At 39.2% G+C, this 24,931-nt stretch overlaps 1 protein-coding gene across 1 annotated transcript in view; it reads right to left on the bottom strand.

The window, feature by feature from the left end:
• Positions 1-24,931, bottom strand: part of FSIP1 (fibrous sheath interacting protein 1) — a 199,031-nt gene that overhangs the window by 68,381 nt on the left and 105,719 nt on the right. The gene's annotated exons all lie outside the window — the stretch shown is intronic.

The following is a 24,931-nucleotide window of genomic DNA, read 5'->3' as shown; positions in this document are numbered from 1 at the left end:
GGTCACGGACGCCTCCCAGCCAGACACCCCGGGGCTGCCTCCAGGAGGGGATGGCAGGGTGGGGTCCTGGGCGCCTCCCAGCCGGACACCCCGGCTGCCTATGGGAGGCATTGGAGGCCTGCGGTCAGGACGCCTCCCAGCCAGACACCCTGGGCTGCCTCAGGGAGGGGATGGCGGCGTGGGATCCTGAGCGCCTCCCATCCAGACACCCCGGGCGGCCTACGGGAGGGGTTGGTGGCCTGCGGACGCCTCCCAGCCGGACACCCCGGGCGGCCTCCTGGCAGCGATGGCGGCGAGGGGGCGCGGACGCCTCCCAGCCGGACACCCCGGGCGGCCTCCCGGAGGGGTTGGCGGCGTGGGGGCGCGGACGTCTCCCAGCCGGACACCCCGGGCGGCCTCCCGGAGGGGTTGGCGGCGTGGGGAATGGACGCCTCCCAGCCGGACACCCCGGGCGGCCTTCCGGAGGGATTGGCGGCATGGGGGCGCGGACGCCTCCCAGCCGGACACCCCGGGCGGCCTCCCGGAGGGGTTGGCGGCGTGGGGGCGCGGACGCCTCCCAGCCGGACACCCCGGCGGCCTCCGGGCGGCGATGGCGGCGAGGGGGCGCGGACGCCTCCCAGCCGGACACCCCGGGCGGCGTGGGGGCGCGGGCGCCTCCCAGCCAGACACCCCGGCGGCCTCCGGGAGGCGATGGCGGCGTGGGGGCGCTGACGCCTCTCAGCCTGACACCCAGAGCTGCCCGGCTCTCAGCGGCTGTCCTCCCTGGACTGGGGAACTCCGGCGCGGCTGAGCTTACTGGTCGCCGCCATCTTGTGGCTATGGGGGCCGCCATTTTGTCGCGGAGGTACGGTTAATTTGCATACTACTCTATTATTAGATAGGATATATATATATTCTCCTTTTTTGAATTTTTTATCTTGGCCTGAGGATATGTTTACCAGGTATTGATTTGAGAGAAAGAAACAGAGAGAGAAACATCAATGTGAGAGAGAAACATCTATCAGTTGCTTCCCGGCAAGCTAGGTATGTGCCCTGACTGGGAATCAAACCTACAACCTTTTGGTGTACTAGACAAGTGGTCAGCAAACCGCTGCTCGCGAGCCACATGCAGCTCTTTGGCCCCTTGAGTGTGGCTCTTCCACAAAATACCACGTGCAGGCGCGCACGTACAGTGCGATTGAAACTTCGTGGCCCATGCGCAGATGTTGGTTTTCAGCCTGGGCGAGTCTATTTTGAAGAAGTGGCATTAGAACACTCAAGGGGCCTAAGAGCCGCATGTGGCTCGCGAGCCACAGTTTGCCGACCACTGTACTAGACAACGCTCAACCAAATGAGTCACCCTGCCAGGGCTCCCTTATTTTTATTCTCATTCCACACTATAAAATAAGGTACTTAGAAGAAAAGACTGTGCCTTATTATTTTCCATTTATTGGATTCTAAACCATGCCTGAATGAACTCACTAAGTTTCTTTACATGAATTTTGGGGAAATTTCAAAAATGCTTTATAAATTAATTTCCAAGTCATCTCATTTTTTTCACAAGAAATATGTCAGAAAAAAATATTTAATGATTAACAAAAAATTACTTTTCTTTATTTGCAAAAAGTCATTTAGACATAAAGTACCACTTAATTTGATAGAAAGATAGTCTAAGTCTGTAATGAGAAAACTGAAAACTAAAAACATTTTTCCCCAACATCATAAAAATAAGGTCAATTAACTACTCTTTATCTCACTAACACCAAAAAGAAGCTTTCATTTTCCAACAATCCACATCCTAAGATTTCAAGATTTTTGTTATTATGGAGGTAGTGTGACACTTTTATTTTGTCTATTAACAAAATCAAAGTAAAATTTTAGTTAATTAACTAATTGTACTAAATAAATAAAACAGAGCAGGAAAGCTATTAATATGAACAAACAAGACTTTTTTCTGGGCCATACGACACAGAGCTACACAAAAGCCACTTTTAAAAACTCACTCAGAGTACAATAGCTACTTCTCTGTGCAGATTTCTACAAGATACTGATTATGCAAGAAAAACACCTAATTTCCTTTTTTCTTGAATTCGTGTGTTTCCTAAGAGAAGCTACATTCATAATGTGGAAACTAATGTTTTTAGAACACTCTCACATACTTATTAACCTTAGTAAACATAAAAACTAAACAAAAAAATCAGCAATTTTGACCTTCTGGTTAATCATGAAGGGAATAAACAGTGAAGCAAGAAACTCCATATTATTCCACTCTGTCAGTCTATCATTTCATTTCCTCAAAGTAAAATGGAAGATTGTACTGAAAAATATTAAGATAAAACTATGTTTGTGTGACTAAAACATTCAGCCAGTGCAGTGTCTGATATAGTTAATATACACCGCAGAATGGCATGGTCAAGACTCAGAACTAACATAACCTATAAACTATAAGCCTACAACTTATAAGTTGTGTTAATAATGATAAAAAATGTTCTAAATAAAGCTATTATGATTTCAATATTGTTATTTGCATGAATGACTACAGACTATTTTTTAGCCCATTAGTTCTGGCATTCATATATATGAACCACAGGAATGTCAAAGAGGCAACAATTAAACCACCCATTGTTTCAATTTATTCAGAGTGCAAATAAATATCCATGTAAAAAGCTTTATAAAGTAAATGGTTTCAAAATAAAACACAACATGGCCAGCTAAGTCATACTATCCAAGTGAATGAAACACAAAAATTTTCAATTAATATACATAGCCCCTCTCATTTTTTATTGCTCCACATCTAACTATTCTCGTGTTTTCTTAGGATGCACTACTGACTTCAGTCAATCATGGCCAATTGTTCAGATGCCTTTAGAACTGAAGTCTAAGACCACAACTAACAAAAGGCAAGTACTCTCTGCTTCACAGCAGGATGCAGATTCCATTTTCTAAGCAGAATTCCACACATTCCATGAAGATGCCCATTTTAAAGTAGGCCAGCCTGAATTCAAAGCATAAAACAGACAAGAAATGCACTTATTACAAAAGGTCTACATTTGCTCTTTCCACTCTTCCTTACAAGATATCAAGAGATTAGCTTCAGTCCAAGGAAAATTATTAGATCAGGAGAGTTTTTGAGGAGAAGAAGTGAACCAAGTGCTTTATTCTCTCTTCTCCCAAAAAATGGGTCCTTAAAAAAAAGATTTGAATAATAAAGGTCATCATGTCTCATAATTCAATGACTTAAGGAAAATAAATTTTTAAATAAGTTAAAATTATTGTGCTTTTTTAAACCTGACAACATACACTAAAAAACGTAAGTACTGTTTTTAAACAAAGATAAGAATTTTTTTTTTTTTACCTGTAGACATCAGTGTAGTCTTGGTTTTTTGTGCTAGCAAATGTGAGACCTATGCTGGTCTGTGGTCCCTTCTTAGATGACCCCAGCAGTGAGGTGGGATGCTCAGGCTGGTCAGTAAAGGATTATGTGAGCCCTCTAAGTCCTTCATTCAAACATTAATTGAGTCCCTCCTCTGCACTAGGACTGTGCTTGGCAACAACCAAAGCAGACTTAGTCAGTGCTCTCATGGAGCTGCAGCCTGATGAGGGAACTAGACAGTCACAAGTAATTACCTCCTGTGATCAGTTCTAAGAGAGCGTATTAGAGGAGAGTAAGAGGGAGACCCAGTCAAGTCTAGGCATCAGCAAAAGCTTTGACAAAGGGAGTAATATGTACACAAGTGGAAGTTACGCAGATGTAGAAAGAAAGGGAAAGAGCCTTCCGAGATTACCTGAAGCAAGAGGGACAAAACTTGTTGTAGGAGCTATTGAGACAGACGGAAGGGATAACGTTGTCAGTTGGGGTTTGGTAATGCAAATAGTGAGAGAAGAGACTGGTGGTTCCATGCAGTAACCAATGACAGGTACAGTATTTTGGTCTTTATGAAAATAACTAGAGGCCTAATGCATGAAATTCATGCAAGAGGCTCGGCCCTCGCAGCCCCTCGCAGCCTTGGCCGGCCCTCACAGCCCCTCGCAGCCCCTCGCAGCCTTGGCCGGCCCTCAAAGCCCAGGCTTTATCCGGAAGGTCGTCCGGAAGGTCATCCGGATGGTCGTTCTGCTGTTCAGTCTAATTAGCATATTAGCTCTTTATTATATAGGATATGAAGTAGGGTATAGCAGGATCAGAGTTCCTATAAAAATTGGGTTGAAGGGAAAGGAAGATGGCTGTCGACAGGACTGCAGGCTGCAAGACAGTGTGTGAGAGAACAAAAGGAGAGTGCGTGGATGTGCAGGGAGTGTATGTATTTGTAAGTGAGGGATAGCTATATTCCAAGGAATTGTTGGGGACTGTTGGACCAGGCTCCCCTGGCCAGGCAGCCTCTACTGCTGCTGAAATCTCTCCCAGAGCGGCTGGCTCTGCGCAGAGACTGCGCCATCTTGAAGGGGAGAGTGGTGGTGATTTGAAGCCCAGCCTTAACTTCAATCGGGGAGACCTTCAGATACCTCCCGGGACCCTACAACCACAACCCCCAGGGACCAGCTACCTCAGCTGCGAACCCAGGAATACCAATACTCCAGCCTCTCTGACCGTGGGCACCTAGAAAGTCTGTCCAGGAGGAGACAAAGTTGGGCAAGTACACGGATGACCCCTGTGCCTTCTCACAGAGCAGAGAGAAAGAACAGCTGAATCGATTAATATCCACCCGGAATTGGCTAATTAAACACAGCTGGTGAGAAATCCGTGGACGGTGAGGAAATCTGTAGACAGAAAGGTGAGCTACCGCCTAGGAAGAGGTGAGATCTGGGGTCCAGGCTGGAGGGCGAAACGTGCGTGAAACGTGAGCAGTGGGAACTAGAGTCTCAAAGGAAGATTGCGCCCCACAAAATACGCACTGTTGGGGTAAGTGTAGCCCTAGAATGTGGAAGGGGGTCCACAGGGCTGCAGGCAGAAGGAGACTATAGAAATTAACCCACGGCAAGACTGGGCACAGGAGGGCAGTCTGGAGTTTTGCCAGTGCTCCGGCTGCGGAGTGCTAGGGGAAGAGTCTGTGCCCATCCTGTGGCTTTATTTTTCTTTTCTTTTTTAAATCCTTGCTTGTGATTACTAAGCCCAGTACATAGGATCTTCCAATTTAAAAACACTCGCTGAGATTGCAGGGAAAGCTATTTTTGTGGAACCTGGAGAACAGAGTGCAGAGAAATGAACAGAAAACCAGCTCTAGGGCAGTCCATCCCTCTAACCCAGCATTAAGTGCCTCAGGGAAAGCCATCTAAACGCTGGGTAGGGGAGGAGCCTTTTAGCCCAGGATATCAATACAGAAACACTGCCACCCAGGGGTTGTATCAGAAATTGACTCTTGTGTGAATGAAACTAAAGGCAGGCTAAGAAACAAAGAGCTCCCAACTGCTTGAAAAAAGGATTGTGACTTATGACAGAGAGGAGCTGTGGAGTGCAGGGAACTTCAATACTGGGCTGTCTACCTGACAGGAAACAGACCTGCCAAACAGAACAGTAGAGGAAGTGAACGACCTTCACTACTTCACATTTTGATTTTTTATCTTTTACTTGAGAAACTAATTTTTTTTCTTTCTCACCTGATTTTACTTTTTATTATATTTTTGTTTTTAACTACTATTATTGTTACTATTATTTTACCTTTTTTAAAGTTTTATTTTTTTTCTTTATTTTATTTTGGAATTAGTGTTCTACATTCTATTTTTATTTTTCCTATAGCATTATTTCACTCTATCTCAATTTTTCCTTTATACCAATACTCTCTTCCTCACGTTCCCCTTTTGCCCTGTTTCTCGTATCCTTTTCCTGCTTTAGTTTTTCTCTATCCTTTCTTTTTACTCCCTGTTAAAACTTGATCTGACTCAAATATCTAATTTCTGCTCCCCTGCTCCAAACCCATACACACTTTTCTCTTCGCTTTCTTCACTATCCAGACTTTCTTTTACTTTACTTTTGTTTTTGTTGTTTTGTGTTGTTTTGTTTTTTTTTCTTTTTTTTAATTATTTGCCTTTTTCTTTCTGTTTTGTTAATGTTTGATTGTTGATTTTTTGGTTTTTATTGCTTGTTTGTATTTGTTTTTTTGGGTTTTTCTTTTGTTGTTTGTTTTTGTTGTTGTTGCTGATTTTTTGCTTCTGTTATTCCTTTCCTTGCTTATTCTCTTCTTCTACTAATAGCTTAACTAATTACAATCACCAACTCAGGCCCAGCTACTCTCTATTCTCCTTTTTCAATACTAAACGAATACATAAATATATTAAAGAAGGGGAAAAGTTATATATATATATATATATATATATATATATATATATTTATATATTTTTTCTCTTTTTTTGTATTTAGTTTTGTTTTTTTACTTTTCTTCTTATATACTCATTCGCTTCCTACCTCCTCTATACTGAATTGTGGCTATTTCCCCAGTCATTCAATTCCTTGACCTTACCTTCTGAAATAAGCTCTGCTTCTTCAGATTCATCTGGGTGTTTGTTGTTTGAGGGTTTGTAGTTTAGATATTTTGGATTAGTTGTTTTTTGTAGTTTTCATTAATCTCTGGGTGTTTGTTATTTGCATTTTTTTATTATTTATTGTTTTATTGGAGTTTTCTCCCCATCCTAATAAAAGAGTAATATGCAAATTGACCGTCACTCCAACAAACAAGATGGCCGCCCCATGTGGTCAAAGATGGCCGCCACAATATGGCCGGCAGGGGAGGGCAGTTGGGGACAACCAGGCCAGCAGGGGAAGGTAGTTGGGGGTGACCAGGCCTGCAGGGGAGGACAGTTAGGGGCAATTGGGCCAGCTGGGGAGCAGTTAGGCATCGATCAGGCTGGCAGGGGTGTGGTTAGGGGGTGATCAGGCTGGCAAGCAGAAGCGGTTAGGGGCAATCAGGCAGGCAGGCAGGCGAGTGGTTGGGAGCCAGTAGTCCTGGATTGTGAGAGGGATGTCTGACTGCCCGTTTAGGCCCGATCACCGGGATCGGGCCTAAACGGGCAGTCAGACATTACTTGAGGGGTCCCAGATTGGAGAGGGTGCAGGCTGGGCTGAGGGACACACACCCCCGTGCACAAATTTCATGTACCAGACCTCTAGTATAAATACATTTACGCCCCTTCTTTTTTCTTCTCTTTCTTTTCGCTCTTTTTTCCTTTTCTCAATATCATTTTTGCACTCTTTTCTATCCCCTCTCTTTTTTCTGGTTGTCACCTTTATTTGGGGTTATTAATATTGTGAATACATTTGTGTTTGGTGCCCTGTGCGCTGTGTCTTGTTGGGATGTATTTTTTGCCTTTAAGTCAACGCAGGAAAGAGAGAACTACATAACCAGACATCCAGAGAGCAGTGATCATGGGGAGACAAACAGCCCGCATACAAAAGAAAAGGAGGTATCACCAGAAAAGGAAGTAAATGAAATGGAGACAAGTAACATGTCAGAGAAAGAATTCAGAGAAATGGTCATAAGGTCGCTGAAAAGGTTGGAAGACAAATTCAATAATATGTGTAAGAACCAAGAGGAAATGAAGAAGAACCAAGAATAAATGACAAATGACATCACTGCAATAAAGAACTCAATAGAAAGCATCAACAGTAGACCAGAAGAAGTGGAGGACCGCATCAGTGAGCTAGAAGACAAGGTATGAAAAATACCCAAGCAGAGCAGCATCTAGAAAAAAAAAAAACTTAAAAAACAGGAGGAGAGCCTAAGGGAACTTTGGGACAACATGAAACGAAACAACACTCACATAATAGGGGTGCCAGAAGGAGAGGAAACTGAACAAGGAATAAAAAACCTGTTTGAAGAAATAATGACAGAATAGGGAAGAAAAAACTCACACAAGTCCAAGAGCTCACAGAGTCCCAAACAAGATGAACCCCAAAAGACCGACACCAAGACACATTATAATTAAATTGGCAAACACCAAGGACAAAGTAAGAATCTTAACGGCTACCAGAGAGAGACAGAAAGTTACCTACAGAGGATCCCCCATCAGACTAGCAACTGATTTCTCAACAGAAACACATCATGCCAGAAGAGAATGGAATGAAATATACAAAGTCATGCAAAGGAAGGGTCTGAATCCAAGAATACTGTACCAAGCAAGGCTATCAATCAAAATTGAAGGTGAAATCAGGAGCTTCACAGACAAAAAAGGACTAAGGGAGTTTATTACCACCAAACCAGCAATGCAAGAAATGCTAAAGGGTCTGCTGTAAAAAGAAGAAATATTAAGGGAAGAAGGAACACAGGCATAAAGAATAAAAATGGCGACAAACAAATACCTATCAATAATAACTTTAAATGTAAATGGATTAAATGCCCCAATCAAAAGACATAGGGTAGCTGAGTGGATAAGAAAGCATGACCCATATATCTGCTGTCTCCAGGAAACCCACCTCAGAACAAAGGACTCACACAGATTGATGGTGAAGGGATGGAAAAAGGTTTTTCAGGTGAAGGAAAAGGAAAACAAAGCTGGGGTAGCAATACTTATATCTGACAAATTAGACCTCAAAGTGAAGGCCATAACAAGAGCTAAGGAAGGCCACTTCATAATACTAAATGGAGCAATTCTACAAGAAGATATAACTCTGGTAAACATATATGCACCCAATACAGGAGCACTCAAATACATAAAAAAACTCCTGGAGGATATCAAAAGAGAGATTGACAGCAATACAGTCATAGTAGGGGACTTTAATACCCCACTAACACCACTGGACAAATCCTCTAAACAAAAAATCAGCAAAGAAACAGCAATCCTAAATGACTCACTAGATCAGATGGAATTAATTGACATCTTCAGAACATTTCACCCCAAAGCCACAGAATATACATTCTTCTCAAGTGCACATGGGTCATTCTCAGATACAGACCACATATTGGGACACAGGCAAAGTCTCTTCAAATTCAAGAAGATAGAAATCATATCAAGCATCTTCTCAGATCACAATGGCATAAAAATAGAAGTCAACCACAATCAAAAAAATCAAACACCTGGAGGCTAAATAGCATGCTATTAAACAATGATTGGGTTACCAAAGAAATCAAAGAATAAAAAGCATCATGGTAACAAATGACAATGAAAACACAACAATTCAAAATCTATGAGATACAGTGAAAGCAGTCTTGAGAGGGAAGTTCATAGCTCTACAGGCCTATCTCAGAAAACAAGAAACAATGGTAATGAATTATCTAACCCTACAGCTCAAAGAGTTAGAGAGCAATAAGAAAAGCCCAGCATAAGCAGAAGGAAGGAAATAATAAAGATCAGAGCAGAGATAAACGACATAGAGACAAAAAAAAACAATACAAAGATCAACAAAACCAAGAGCTGGTTCTTTGAAAGGATAAACAAGATTGATGAACCTCTAGACAGGCTCACCAAGAAGCAAAGAGAGAGGACCCAAATAAACAAAATCAGAAATGAAAGAGGTGAAGTAACAACCGATCCCACAGAAATACAAACGAGTATGAAAAAATACTATGAACAACTCTATTCCAACAAAATAGACAACCTAGATGAAATGGACATATACTTAGAAAAATACAAGCTCCCAAAACTCAATCAAGAAGAATCAAAAAACCTGAATAGGCCGATAACTACCAAAGAAATTGAAGCATCGATCTAAAATCTTCCAGCAAACAAAAGCCCTGGTCCGAATGGCTTTACAGGGGAGTTCTACCAAGCATTCAAAGAAGAACTAAAACCCATCCTCCTCAGACTATTCCAAAAAAATTCAAGAGGAAGGCACACTTCCAAGCTTTTTCTATGAAGCCAGCATTACTCTAATCCCAAAACCAGATAAAGACACCACAAAAAAAAAAAAAGAGAACTACAGGCAAATATTCTTGATGAACATGGATGCTAAAATTCTCAACAAAATTTTAACAAATCGTATTCAGCATTACATTAGAATGATCATACACCATGACCAAGTGGGATTTATTCTGGGGATGCAAGGATGGTACAATATCCGCAAATCAATTAATGTGATACATCACATAAACAAATGGGAGTTCCATATTTAACTTTTTCAGAAAACTCCATACTGTGCTGAAGGTCATTCAGTGGACATTTTAATGATGTTGATTCTACCATGAACATGGTATATTCTTCCATTTGTTTGTCTTCCTCTATCTCTTTTTTAAATGTCCTGAAGTTTTTCAAGTACAGGTCTTTTACATCCTTAGTTAAGTTTATTCCTAGGTATCTCAATTTTTTTGGTGCTATGGTAAATGGGGTTGTTTCTTTTTCGTTTCTCTTTCTGTGGGTTCATTATTGGTGTATAAAAAGGCCATCTTCATTGGTGTATAATTGGGCCTATCTTCAACCCAATTTTTTTTTTGTCTAAAGTTTTACATATGTCTCCTTTTTCCCCACTTGACCCCCTCCCCCATCCCTTCCCAGCCTGGGCAAGCCCCTACCACCCCAGTGTCTGTGTCCATTGGTTATGCTAATGTGCATGCATGTAAGTCCTTTGGTTGCCCTCTAACCCCCCTCCCCTATCATTTGTCTCTAGATCGATCTATTCTTGTTCATCAAATTATGTTGATCATTATATCCCACATATGAGTGAGATCATGTGATATTTATCTTTCTCCAACTGGCTTATTTCGCTTAGCATAATGCTCTCTAGTTCCATCCATGCTGTTGAAAATGGTAGGAGTTCCTTCCTTTTTATAGCAGCGTAGTATTCCATTGTGTAGATGTACCACAGTTTTCTAATCCACTCATCTGCTGATGGGCACTTAGGCTGTTTCCAAATCTTAGCTATTGTAAATTGTGCTGCTGTGAACATAGGGGTGCATATATCCTTTCTGATTGGTGTTTCTGTTTTCTTGGGATATATTCCTAGAAATGGGAATACTGGGTCAAATGGGAGTTCCATATTTAACTTTTTCAGGAAACTCCATACTGTTCTCCACAGTGGCTGCACCAGTCTGCATTCCCACCAGCAGTGCAGGAGGGTTCCTTTTTCTCCACATCCTTGCCAGTCTTGTCGTTTGTTGATTTGTTGATGATAGCCATTCTGACAGGTGTGAGATGGTATCTCATTGTTGTTTTGATTTGCATCTCTCGGATGATTAGTGACTTTGAGCATGTTTTCATATGTCTCTGGGCCTTCTGTATGTCCTCTTTCGAAAAGTGTCTATTTAGATCCTTTGACCTATTTTTGATTGGATCGTTTATCTTCCTTTTTTAAGTTGTAGGAATTCTCTATAAATTTTGGAGATTAAACGCTTATCAGAAGTATCATTGGCAAATATGTTCTCCAGAGAGAATGCAAACTGGGAGGCCAAGTCAGCTGGAATCTAAACCTATGCCCTTTCTCATTTGTCACACTAGTTCCTGAGTAGCTACAATTCCTTTCCCTCACTTTTTCCTCACATACATTGACCACCAATTCAAAAATAACAAATATATCCATTGCAACATCATGTCAGTTTGCTGAAAGCTAATAAAACAAGGACATATAAGTTATTCTTTCTAGCATTGCCTAAAATTAACCATGAGATCTTAAGCAACCCATTTTGCCTCCATTTTTCATTGGTCAAATGAAGATAATGATATACGTATATAAAATGTAAGTATTATTGTTAATAATAGCTAAGAGAGCCCCATGTGTTAGAGCTTGGACCCTCCTCGAGGACCTCCTGCCCAGGTGTGGGAGTGTGGTCAGCAGACAGTCTCTAGCAAGCAGCTCTTTGGCCACCACAGCTGCTGAGAGCCACTTGCATGAGGTCATACATTTTCCTGGAGGGCCTACATTCAGGGACTGAGCAAGGGGGACAGAAAGGTTGGTCACTTCAGCCAACACAGGACACTGCTCACTGGAAACCCTTGCTCCACAGCCCCTGGGTCCCAGGAGGCTTGCCAGGTCTGCAGGGCAGTTCCGCTTCTCCCTCCCTTTTACAGGGCATGGTTCCTAACAAACCTCTTTCACCCCATACTCCACCTCAGCCTGGCTTCTGGAGAATCCAAACTGCCATGCTCTTCTTTCTTACCTTGGAGATTTTAACTAGGTCAACAGAAAACTTAACTACATATTTGAATGCCAAGAATAGGCCTGCTGAGTAACTTGATTTGAAATTGTTCTAGTATAATAGAAATATATTTTTATTTCACACTTTAAGCAAATTAAGTCCAAGTTGATGCTTTAGAAAAATCTCAAATTAATTTAATTATATGCCAAGTTTGAACATTTGACTTTTTATCCCAAATAACCCTGGGAAACAGTTACTAAGCTAAAAGCACAAGGATAACACTAAAATAGCATATCCAATAGTATGACAGTGACACTGCTACCAAAACCATAGGGCAGAGGCCTGCTGTGTTAAACATACACAATATTCCTTCTGTAATCAACACAAAAGGGGACATTTGGCCTCTCTGCATATCTAATTCGTGTATTTAAGGGTTTAGAGTGAACATTTCCCTTCAGATCACAAATCACATCAAAACAAAAATGTCAACTGCAAAAATAGCAACAAAACATGTATTCTCATAATAGGTTATTTGAGGTTATCTTTTAAAGAACTTCATATTCTCCTCTTCCAGAGCACAAACTTTTAACTGTATCATAAAAAAATAATTCCTGACATATAAAAATATAATTAATAAACCCATAGTGTTAGTTTTTATGTGCACATGCAATTCCATGATGTAAAAGAGTAGAAAAATAAATACAATAATCAAGACCTGTGTAATAGCCTTTATTCTGGCTTTCAATGTATTATGCAAAGCTGGTTCTATACCAGCTCAGCTTCAATAAATTAACACCAGCATTTTGCCAGCAAAGCACATATATAAAATCAACAAAGGATAGAAGACCCACTCATGAGTCACTGCCATCGCTTCATGCAACTAGAGCCACTTAATTCAAGTTCTCTGTTACGGTGAAGTTGTCATGCTTATTACAGGCAAGTCGCTTTTCCAACCCTCCTAGAAAGTGGAAATTTATATATTTCCTTGCTTGCTTATAGCCAATGCTACAATTTTACTTTTATCTAAATCTGGATGTAATGTTTAAACACTGGGATTTAAACCATCTGAGGTTAATTTCTAAAACATTACATAGATACGAAAGCAAAGGTTCACTCTACACCCCTAATGACTGTTAAATTAGATGTGCAGAGGCCAAAAGTCCCTGCATTCACTGTCTAGAATTTATTCATTCAAACATTATTGAACACCAACTATGTGTCAGTCAATGTTTGGATGGGTACATCTACTCCAGTAGTAATTACTTTGTTTGGTAAACAGAAACAGGAACTCAGAAAACAAATTTGGACCAAAAACCCACACATGAAAATGTGCTCCCACATATTAGGAGTAAATTAAAGAACTATATATTAGATGTAAACTAAAGAGTAGTGGTTATTAGTCTTTTAACAGTGTACAAAAGAATATGGGAGAAAGGTCAATTGGTCAATTGGTTCAACTAGAATGTTGATCCCAACTTCTTTCAGAGGCAGAAATAGCTGTCAGCTTTTGATCAACTACTATCTTAGTAAGGCTGCTTGTTGGGCTGCCATGTTATGTTGCATGTGATGCAATGTTACCAATAATTAAATACACTGTAAATACTGAATATTGAGGGATGTGATAGAAATTCCTGGAAGGCACACACTTCTAAATGAGGCAACATTTTAACAAACAGAATCTGAGAGGTATGATATTATTTTTCACTTTAGAATTCAGTCATATTCTCTATTGAATTTAAAACACTATTTGAGCAAAAGGGAGGCTGTGAAAATAATACTTTGACAAACTGACCGAAAAATGTTACCTCCTGCAGAGAAAGAGAGGTGTTGAAACAAATCAGGTTGATTCTTGTTTTCATTAGTGTTTAATCATTTATAGGATATATTTCATTTGCAATGAAAATACTTGTTCATCAAGTTGAAAGATGAATTTTAATTGCTTTTGAGCATTTTAGTATTAACTGGATCAAGGTAGGGAACTAGCAAAAAGAGTAAGAAACAAAATCTAATAAGTCACTTTCTTGGTGTGCTAGAGAAGGAAAGAATTTTAAAGTAAAAATTTTATTCTTTTGTCCTTCAGTTAATTAAATACATGGTAAAAGTAGAAGAGTAAACTAACTTTCCAAGTTGAATTTCTTTTTTAAAAACTCAACTGTGTGGGATGAGGGAAGCAGGGATTCATTCTGCGAAGACTATGTTAATGTTTAACTTGGTTGTGTTTTAAAGAACCTGAAGGCTCCTGCAGACTGTTTTCATTCTCTGCCACTACCCCACGCCTGGGCACAACCACCAAATGTTAGTGCCACCCCCATAAAAGCCAAGGAAGCAAGTTTATTTTTCCCAAGGTTCAACAGAGATCTCTTGTGCTTAGTGTGAGGGCAGTGGATTCCTGCATTAATGCATATTTTTATTAAGCTCTCACTTTATGTCAGCATGCTACAGATATTTTCCAAATGTTTTTATAAAACCTCTAGTTTTCTGACTTAAACTCCAAAATATAGCCATGAATGCCACATATCTAAATATTACTTATTCCATAATGCAAAAATCTCTCCACCTACCAATCCCAGAATTAAATAATTTTAAAATGAATTTTCAGTAGCAAATAGTATCCAAAGTTTCCAGAGTCTCTCTTGCCTCAGCAGGGAGCTGGCTTCCCCAAATGGCACCGAGACTCCAACTAGTCACCTACCTCACAGGTCCCACTGAGTTCTGGGCTCCACTTACTTCCAAGTCAGCATCTAGAAGATAGGCGATATAAAGGCTCTCCAGGGAACAGCATCCGTATGGGCAGTGGTGATGAGTGTGGGTTTTGGAGTCAACGAAACCAAGGGAGCGCCTCCTAGTTTTACCAACTACTGATTGTGTGACACTGGGCCAACGATTGAACCTCACGGAGCCCCAACTTCCTCATGTCAAAATGAAGATTAAAGATCTGCTTTGGGGAATTGGTTGAGAATTTTAGTGAGATGCTGAGGTTAAGGCAGTCAGTACAGTGGCTGCCACAGAGATGCTCCGTACAGGGACAATCACTGTTAATACGGTATCGTTCTCAGCACTGAGATCCACCCAAACACCTCCATCTGTCAACTGTGCTTAGCAGGGGCCTGGCTGTGAGCAATATGATTGCCTGTCTTCCCCCACCTCCAGAAATGGTACAAAATAGAAAAATCACTGGTTAAAAAGTAAAAATGAGGATATTTTGGCATTGTGGTTCTTTTCCGCACCTAAAGAATTAAACAACCGGTACCTTTAGCACACTCAAGGGAAAATCTAGATCAGTAGCTTAAAACTGTATCTGGTACACTTGGAGATACAAAAATTAATTATATATGACGATGATATCATGATGATAATAATAACAGTAATAACAGACAGAATTTAACACAAAAAACTTGGAGAAAATGTCATGTAAGTTTTCAGATAACATGCTCAGAGTGGTTATTAAAATTTCTAAAGGCCACTCAGCTAGTAAAGAGAAGAGCCAAGGTTCAAATCCAAGTCCGTTTCATTCCAACTGCTCATAACATATTCCACGTGTCCTCCTCACAAGCTACAAAGCTCACACAACGGCACCACATGAGGGGATGGTCCGAACGGAATGGGGTAGGATGGGAATCTATGGCATGTTCAATACAGAAGTGTGTGGCCTAAGTAACCAAAAGAAATGGCCAAGCCTCCAAACACTACAGAATGTTCTGCGTGAAGTGTCAACCTAAAATGAGGGTCACTTAATCATCTGGTCATCTGAGGACTAAGCAATAAAGAGCACAGGGTAATCCTGGAACCTTTCACTCTTAGGATGTGTAGACCCTAAAGCACATGTGGGTTGTGACATTAAGTCTCACAACTAAAATTTGCCCAAAGGGTCTCTGAAGAGGAGAAACTTAACCAATAACAATGAAGAATATGAGCATTTTAAAGACTCTTTTTAACTAATTCAGGAATAAATGTAACAATCTCATGAAATCAATTAATGAATTTTTTTAACCACAAAATTTAATTAATTATAATTCTTAGTTCACAACACTTCCACTTAATCTTTCCTTATTGGCCCGTGCCTGGTCTGCTTTCATATTTAATAATTCGTATGTTAGGCATATATTTGTATGTTTTAGCTAATAAATTAGACTCACATGACCCACCACCTCATACAAGAGCTAGAACATTAACAACAATTTACGTCTACCACGTGCTTCTCCCCATTCCACCTGTGTTAACTATTATCCTGAACCATGTACTTGTCATTGACTTGTTTTTTAATATAGTTTATATCTTAAACGCATATTGTTTAGTTTGTTATTTTTTTATTTTAGGACATTAGAAGTTAAAAGGAGGAAGACAGATCTGTCAATAGACTCAGAAATGCATTTGATAAAATTTGAAAGAAATATTATCATTGCTTCTTTTCAATATTGTCATGGAGTTCCTAAACAATACAATGAAAAAAAGACAAAGTAAATGGAAAAAAGGAAACAAAAATGTCAACTATGACTGTATACATAGAAAGACCACAAGATCTAAAAGTTATTTTTTTTAAAGAGATTTTAGCAAGACGACTGGATATAAGATCAATATACAAAAACTGATCACATACCTATACACTAGCAATAAACAGCAAATATATAATTTTAAGAGACATAATTTAAAATAGCATTTAAAATATCAAGTATAACTAAGAGTGGATATTTTTAATAGATAAAATTTAAACAGAAGGATTTTTTTAAACTTTATTAGGAGACATTAAATAATACCTAATATCATTAAGATGACATTCTCTTCAAATTGACCTTAAAATTCAATATAATGCTAATCAAAATCCTACAAGGGGTTACTCATGGAACTTTAGAAGCTGATTTTAAAATTCACATGGAAGAACAAAGAGCCAAGAACATCCAAGACGTTCTGAAAAAGAAGAGCAAGAAGGGGAGCTGCGCCCACCAGACATTAGGACTTCTTATGAAGCTAATGAATTTAAAGAGTCTGACTCTGAGGAGGGGTAGACATAGTGACCTAAGGAATGGAAGAGAGTTCAGAAAATAATTCCACACTCATGTATAACTTTAATGCAGGGTGTCCCAAAAAATGTATACACACACTTTGAATAATTACAAAGGCAGTGTTTATTAAAATTTTTATTTAACAGCTATCAGCTATTAAAATGAGTATACATTTTGGGGGACACCCTCTATATGACAAAGGTGGTGAATTCCATGTTAATATTGAAAATTGAACCTCTATTTCACATCATACAAAAACTAATTCCAGATGGATCAGAACTTAAAATATGAAAAGAAAAACTTTAAATTTTAGTGGAAAATATTTTTTCTTTCTCACCTTGACAGGAAGGCTTTCTTTAAAAAACACAAAAACATTCATTATAAAATAAAATATTAATAAATGTGGCTCTGTTAAAAGCAAGGACATCTGATTATTAAAAGTCACGTTAGAGAAGTGAAAAAAAAAAAAACAAATTACAAACTGGGAAAGGATATCTCCCACCAATATAATTACCAAAGAATTAGTATCAAAAATATATTAAAGCCCCATAATAATAAGAAAGTTCAATTAATCCAGTTTTTAAAAGCTAGGCAAAAGGCATAAATAGGTATTTTTAAAAGAACAAATACATATGGCAATAAGTATTCAAATAAATATTTAACCTCATTAGTGATCAGAAATGCAAATAAAGACCAGTATAAACCCACATAATGAACAAAAATGTAAAAGTCTGGTAATACCAAGTGTTTAGAAAGAATATGCATGAACAAGGTTTCTTAAGTATTGCTGGTAGGAATGAAAATTGGTACAACTACTTTGGAAGGCAGTATTGCATTATCTCGTAAAGCTGAACATTTAGATAAATACTCACTGACCCAGCAATTCCACTCCTAGGTGGCTATTGGAGGGAACTCTTGTTTATGTACAGCAGGCAGCACATAAAAGAATCCTCGCAGCTGCAGTCAGAATAACAAGTCTGGAAACAACCCAGATGTCTACTTACAAGAAAATAAGTAAATAAATTCAGGTATATTCCCACTATAAAATGTTATATGCCCTCAAAAAGAGCACATTGCTGGTGCATACAAAAACATAGATAAATCTTGTCAATATAACAGTGCCTGGAAAATTAAGTCACAAAAGATTACCAATACTAAGATACCATTTTATTAAATATAAACTCAAATATAAAATTTAAGGATATATTAAATCAGGAATTAAAATAATAAACTAAAACCCCTACCTCTCTAAAAACTTATTCTAAAAGTATAAATCTCCAGAATTTCCATGGTGTGATATGCTATGCAATCTACTTAATTTATTTCATTTGATAAATAAAATTATGCATTTCGTTAAGAGCAAATGAAATTACAAATGGATAAAACTAAAAGTGTGTAGTAATAAATGTTCTACCATTTCTTGTTATTTATTAGGAAGAACCTGCTTGCCCATTTACGAGTGGAGATTACCCACTCAGCCACAACGACAATCTTGAAGAACTCTAGTGAAGCATAAGAAATATCGGTTATATTATTGTGAAAAGGTACATTCTGGAAAACAGCTCAGTCACATAGTTCATCTTGCCATGCTGGGTACAGTGTCCACCTGGAGCAATTTTTAACTGAATGGGGAAGGCCATATATTAGCTCAAAGGCCATTTTTGAACCCAGTAAGGAAATGTCTTGGCTCCTAAATTAGCAAGGAGCCTGACAGCCTTCACATGTGGGAAACCTATTGAGCGGTGAATGGAATAATTATTCCCAAGGACTGTGTATCCTGGACATGGGAATGCAGCTCAGAGTTCTAAAAAAGCCACATTTGCCCTCGCAACTCTCAAATAACACTAAAAATGGGGGTGGGGGAGTGGGAGGGGAGTTTCTCTTTAATGTCATTAACCTATTCTGATGACAAATAATTGCCTTTGATTGCCAAATATTTAATATACTAATTATATGGACTCAAGCAATCAAACTATTATCCTGAAAACTAGAAAACATAAAATTTCTAAAATATGAATATTAAGACATTTCTTAATGGGTACTAGAGAATCTGCAAATCCAACCCTATATAATAAAAGCCCAGTGACGGAACAGTGGAACAACCAGAATGACCAGTCGACCAGTAGCTATGATGCGCACTAACCACCAGGGGGCAGACACGCTCAACGCAGGATTATTTTGCCCAACAGGTTAAAGGGAGCAGAGCTGGCACAGTGGAAATGGCCCTGGTGCCCTATGAGGAGACCAGGGGAATGGGGTTGCAGAAATTCCATAAGCCTCTTGCCACCTCTCCTTTGCAAACCACACCATCCAGATCCACCAGGACTGGAGGCAACTGGGAGTCACAGCTGTGGTTTGGGACGCAGTAAGCAAATCCTGGGGGGCCTCTGAAAACATCGGCAATTGATTATAAGACTGGTCTTTATTTTAAAAGAAATAAAAGAACAGCTTTGTTGAGATAAAATTCATATACTGTACATGTCACCTAAAGTGTACAATGAACTGGTTTTTTAAAGTAAATTCAGAGTGATACAACCATCACCATGCTCAATTATCAAATATTTTCATGACCCCATCCCCTCCAAAAAAAAACTTCTATCCACTAGAATCACTTTCCTGATCATCTTCCCCAAAATAGATTGCATTTTAAGGGGGGGTAAAGGAAAGTTGAGGGAAGTTAAAATACTGCACAAAGGATATTGTTGACATAGCCCAAAGTGAAGATCATGTGTTTTCTTTTCTTTTAATATTTTTTTATTTATTTCAGAGAGAAAGGGAGAGGAGAGAGAGATAGAAACATCAATGATAAGAATCACTGATCAGCTGCCTCTCCCAGGCCCCCAACTGGGGATCGAGCCTGCAACCCAGACATGTGCCCCTGACCAGAATCAAACCTGGGACCCTTCAGTCCACAGGCCGATGCTCTCTCCATTAAGCCAAACTGGCCAAGGCCCTGTGTTTTCTTTAAGTTCTGCATGGTTGTAATTGTCCCCAAATCTATACTAATAAAAGGGTAATATGCTAATTAGAGTGGACGTCTTCCGGACATCCTTCCAGACAAAGCCACAGTGGCTGCAAGGGCTGAGGCTCAGGACAGCAGTGGCAGCAGCGGGGTAATGGGGGCGGTGCCTTCCCCTAATCCACCAGGTCACCTCCCACAGAGGGAGGCCAGACTGGGGGCTGAGGCAGAGGCAGTTAGGGGCGATCAGGCCAGCAGGGGGGCAAGGTAGGGGCGATCAGGCCGGCAGGCAGAGGGGTTAGGGGTAATCAGGCAGGTAGAAAGGCGAGCAGTTAGGATTGGACCTAAACTGGCAGTCGGACATCCCCAGAGGGGTCCCAGATTGGAGAGGGTACAGGCCAGGCTGAGGAACCCCCCCCCCCCGTTCCATGCACAAATTTCATGCACCGGGCCTCTAGTAAAAAACATAAAGCACATATGTACATATGTTGAAATGACAGAACTTTTTTTTTTTTAATAAATAAATGGGAGATGGCGACGTAACCATGAAACGATGTAACCTGAGGACTGCCTGTACTTGTATCCATAGAAAAAGAACTTGTAGGGGAAAAAATACACCAAAATGTTAAAAGTAGTTATATTTTGGCCCTAGCCGGGTGGCTCAGTTGGTGAGTGTCATCCTATGCACCAAAAAGGTTGCAGTTTCAATTTCAAGTCAGGGCATATAGCTGGGTTGCGGGTTCAATCCCCATTCGGGGAATGTATGGGAGGCAACTGATATCTCTCTCGCTCTCTCGCTCTCTCTCTCTCTCTCTCTCTCTCTCTCCCCCATGCACTCTCTTTCTCTCTCTTCTATCTCTAAAAATCAATAAAAATATATCTTCAGGTGAGGATTTTTTTAAAAATTTATTATTTGATAATAAATAGAACTTAGTAGTCAGTACATTTAAAAGCTTATAAAAATAAAATTATCCTTAGTAAATGAAATATAAATGAATTTAGTTACTGATCAACATAAACATACTCTTTTGTGTTTGTGTGTGTGTGTGTGTTCTATCTGTAAGCTATCCAACAACCACAAAAAAAGCATTTAGTATTTAGTCTTATAAGACAGAAATGAGACATTCATAAGGAAGAGGGAAATATGTAAATACAGTTTCAACACCACAAGAGCAACTCCACCAAAATGAGCACATGCTTTAAAAATAGTCATGCAAATAAAATATCTCATTGGAAAGGTAAATATTAGTGAACATTTTATTTGAAATATAGACACATTCATATTTAGAGTAATGATAACAGTGAAATATACTTTCTAAAAACACTTTAAAATCTTTTAAAATAACAAATACAGTTGTTTCCAAATTTTGCTTTCTAAAAATAATATTCTGCTACCAATTCTTATCGAGCATGTCAGATTTTCCTTCTTTCATGCTGTTTTATGCTACTGCTACCCAAATTCAATGACTGTATCAGAATTCTGGACTCATCTGATGGAAACAATGCATTACCACAGGAAGGCAACCTGAAATCCCATGCCCAAAAGTCTGCCTCCCTGGTAATCTGTCTGCACCAATTCACAAAAGCTGCTAAAAACTAAACAGTGGAGACCAGATTCACTGATAGGCAATCAAAAGGCTGTTAGGATTTTTAATTCTTTGGGCAATATTTTATTGTTTTTGTTGTCTTTTTTCATTTTTAATCTAGGAAAAGTCCCCACTATAAAGGTCTCAAACCAGAATTCAAAAGCAAGTAAGGATCTTGTTTGGTCTTAGGCTATTCATATGCACACATTCATTCTTCAGCTGAGTGTATTATGCTGTTTAGTGTCTTGGAATCCGTTTTTCTCCTTGTTAATTAAAATAAACTAAATAGATTTTCATGGAATTTTAGCAAGTTCTGTACTCAGACAACCAACATTAGGGTTTAAGAAAGTTCAGTATAATTATTAAAGTAGCCTAGGAGTCCAAGTAGGCTAAAAGCTGAGCAACCAAGAATTCTGAGTATCTTAAATCCAGCTTTAGAAATCAAACAGATCTGGACAAATATTGCAAGTCTGTGTATATTTTTCTGAACTGTTGCCCTAGCAAACTGGCATGGGGAAAAGAATGTCTGCCCCAAGTAACACCCAAATTTTGGTCCTAGTCTCAGCTACTTACTTAGCAAAAACATCCATAAAGCCTAATTTAAAAATAAGAGTTCTGCTATATCTGAGTTGCCACAGAATTTGGTATAAAGATATCCTAATTAGATAGAAGACTATACCACCACATGCAAAAATACCATAGATACCAACAAGAATATTTATGTTAAAGCATTTTAATTATTCATCAGTGCTCAGAAATATTAATCCATTAATGGAGAAAAACCCAACAAGGTCATCACAGGCAATGTTACCACAGATGTATCCCTAACTATATAATTTTCCATTTGTCACAGGCACAAATTTCAGCATTACTATTTTAAATAACCACAAGGTACCAAAGCTATTATTTATGATAATAAACATTCAGCTTTTCCAACTCTAAATCATTCAGCATTCATCTGAATGTTTATAATCATATAACTGAAGCCTACACCACATTAATCTGAAGTAGTAAAACTCTTGAACATGTTCCCACGGTACTCAACTAATTTCAATAAATAAATTGTACGTCTTGAAACATAGAACTGGGGAAATGTTAAGAATAAGAATTGGGGAGATGTTGAATCAAAAAGAAATGATTTTAGAATAAAACTGAACAGTTCTTTATTCAAAAGCTATTAAACATCTAGCAATCACAATTCCAAGGAATTAATAAAAGATGAAAATAAAGTTTACAAAGGTATTTGATAAATTCATACTAGGTGTACCAGTTAGTAATGCGAATTTTTTTCAATAGATGGAGTTATACATATGTTGATATATATGCAACTTGATATGTATGCTATTTTGTTGTATTGACAGCAAGCTTCAAAACTTCATATGTCAAATTTGCTGAAGGTTGTTAACATAGATATGTTTACGCTTAAAAATGTCGAATTTCATGCCCCAAAAAAAAGCATTTGTGGGAAGTTTTAATTCATTACTTTATTTTGAAGAAAAAGTTATCATATACTTCAGGAAGCTTATGGTGAACATGCACCATCTCAAGATACTTGTGAACACTGGTTTAAACACTTTAAAAGTGATGATTTCGATGTGAAAGACAAAGAAGGTCCAGGTCAACTGAAAAAGTTTGAAGACCAACAATTACAAGCATTATTGAATGAAGATGCATGTCAAACTCAAAAACAGCTTGCAGAAAGATTAAACGTTGCTCAGCAAACAATTTCTGATCGTTTACAAGCAATGGGAAAGATTTTAAAGGAAAGAAAATGGGTGCCACATCAACTGAACAAAAGACAAATGGGAAACCGAAAAGTCATCAGTAAAATGTTGCTTTAATGGCACGAAAGAGAGTCTTCTGAGCATTGAATTGTGACTGGCGATGAAAAGTGGATTTATTTTGAGAATCTCAAATGCACAAAATCATGGGTTGATCCAGGTCAACCATCAACATTGACTGCAAGGCCAAATCACTTCGGAAAGAAGACAATGCTCTGTGTTTGGTGGGATCAGGAAGGTGTGGTGTATTATGAGCTTCTAAAACCAGGTGAAACCGTTAATACTGATCACTACTGTCAACAAATAATCAATTTGAACCATGCTTTCATCGTGAAACGGCCAGAATGTGCCAGAAGACACCGCAAAGTAATTTTGCCTCATGATAATGCACCATCACATACTTCAAAACCAGTTAAAGACACGTTAAAAGATCTTGCCTGGGAAGTATTACCCACCCACTGTATTCACCAGACCTTGCTCCTTCAGATTACCACTTATTCTGATCGATGGCACACGCACTTTCTGAGCAGCACTTCAAAACATACGAAGAAGTGGGAAATTGGGTCTCTGAATGGTTTGCCTCAAAACAAGGAAAGTTCTATTGGGATGGTACCCACAAATTACCTGAACGATGGGGGAAATGTGTAGCTAGTGATGGACATTACTTTGAATAAAGCACTTTTGATGTTTCTCTTGAAATTATCGTGTTTTCTTTGGTTACAAAATCCACCTTTATTAACTGGTACACCTAGCAGATAATATAATAGAGCAGGAGCCAGTTCCTAAAGAGAATATATTTGGAGCCCTGGCCTTGCCTCAGAGACAGTGCGATAGCAGCTATTTTAGTTGGCCATACTGCCACTTAGCTAAGACTCATTTCCCAGTCTCCCCTGCTGCTAGGTATCACCACATAACGAAGTTTTGGCTAACGGGATGTGATATACCTGCTATGTGCACCTCCTCAGTCATGATCGTTCCCCTGGCTGGAATATGGCTAAGATGGTCAGAGCTCTAGCAGCCACCTTAGACTGGGAGGTGGACAATACATGAGCATCAAGGCACGAAGAACCTGGGTCCTGGTAACTGGGACCACAGTCAGCCCTGGACCTTCTATGTAGCCATCCATATGGGAGAGAAATAAATGTCTATCTGTTTGCACCATGATTATTTAGAGTTTCTCTATAAATAGCAATCAATCATTAGTCAAAATAATACAGCACCTAACATTTAGTGCTTACTACACACCAGACACTGTGGTAAATGTTTTGCATAAAATCTCTCGTTTGCTCCTAACAACACATTAAAACCAGGCCTCTGGAGGACAGTAACTTGCCTGGATCCACTCAGCTACGGGGGCTTGAATACAGACCTATCTGATGCCAATGCCATGACTAGGCTGTGAACCACCCTCCACACTCTATAATGTTGTCATAATGTTGTCTGTAATGTTGTCATTTAAGAATATGTAATTGTAAGTTATGATGAAAAAGTGCTAAAGTATTAGAGAAGTGTAATGATGTAGATGAAGATATTGAAAAAAATCAGATTTTTAAAAATCTATTTCCAACTCTATTATTCCAATATGGATATACAGCAGCTTATACCACTAACTATAATATAACATGGGAGGGGA

This window comes from Eptesicus fuscus, chromosome 5, assembly GCF_027574615.1.
Source record: "Eptesicus fuscus isolate TK198812 chromosome 5, DD_ASM_mEF_20220401, whole genome shotgun sequence".
Taxonomy (NCBI): Eukaryota; Metazoa; Chordata; class Mammalia; order Chiroptera; family Vespertilionidae; genus Eptesicus; species Eptesicus fuscus.
This window is presented reverse-complemented; position numbering and strand designations above follow the sequence as displayed.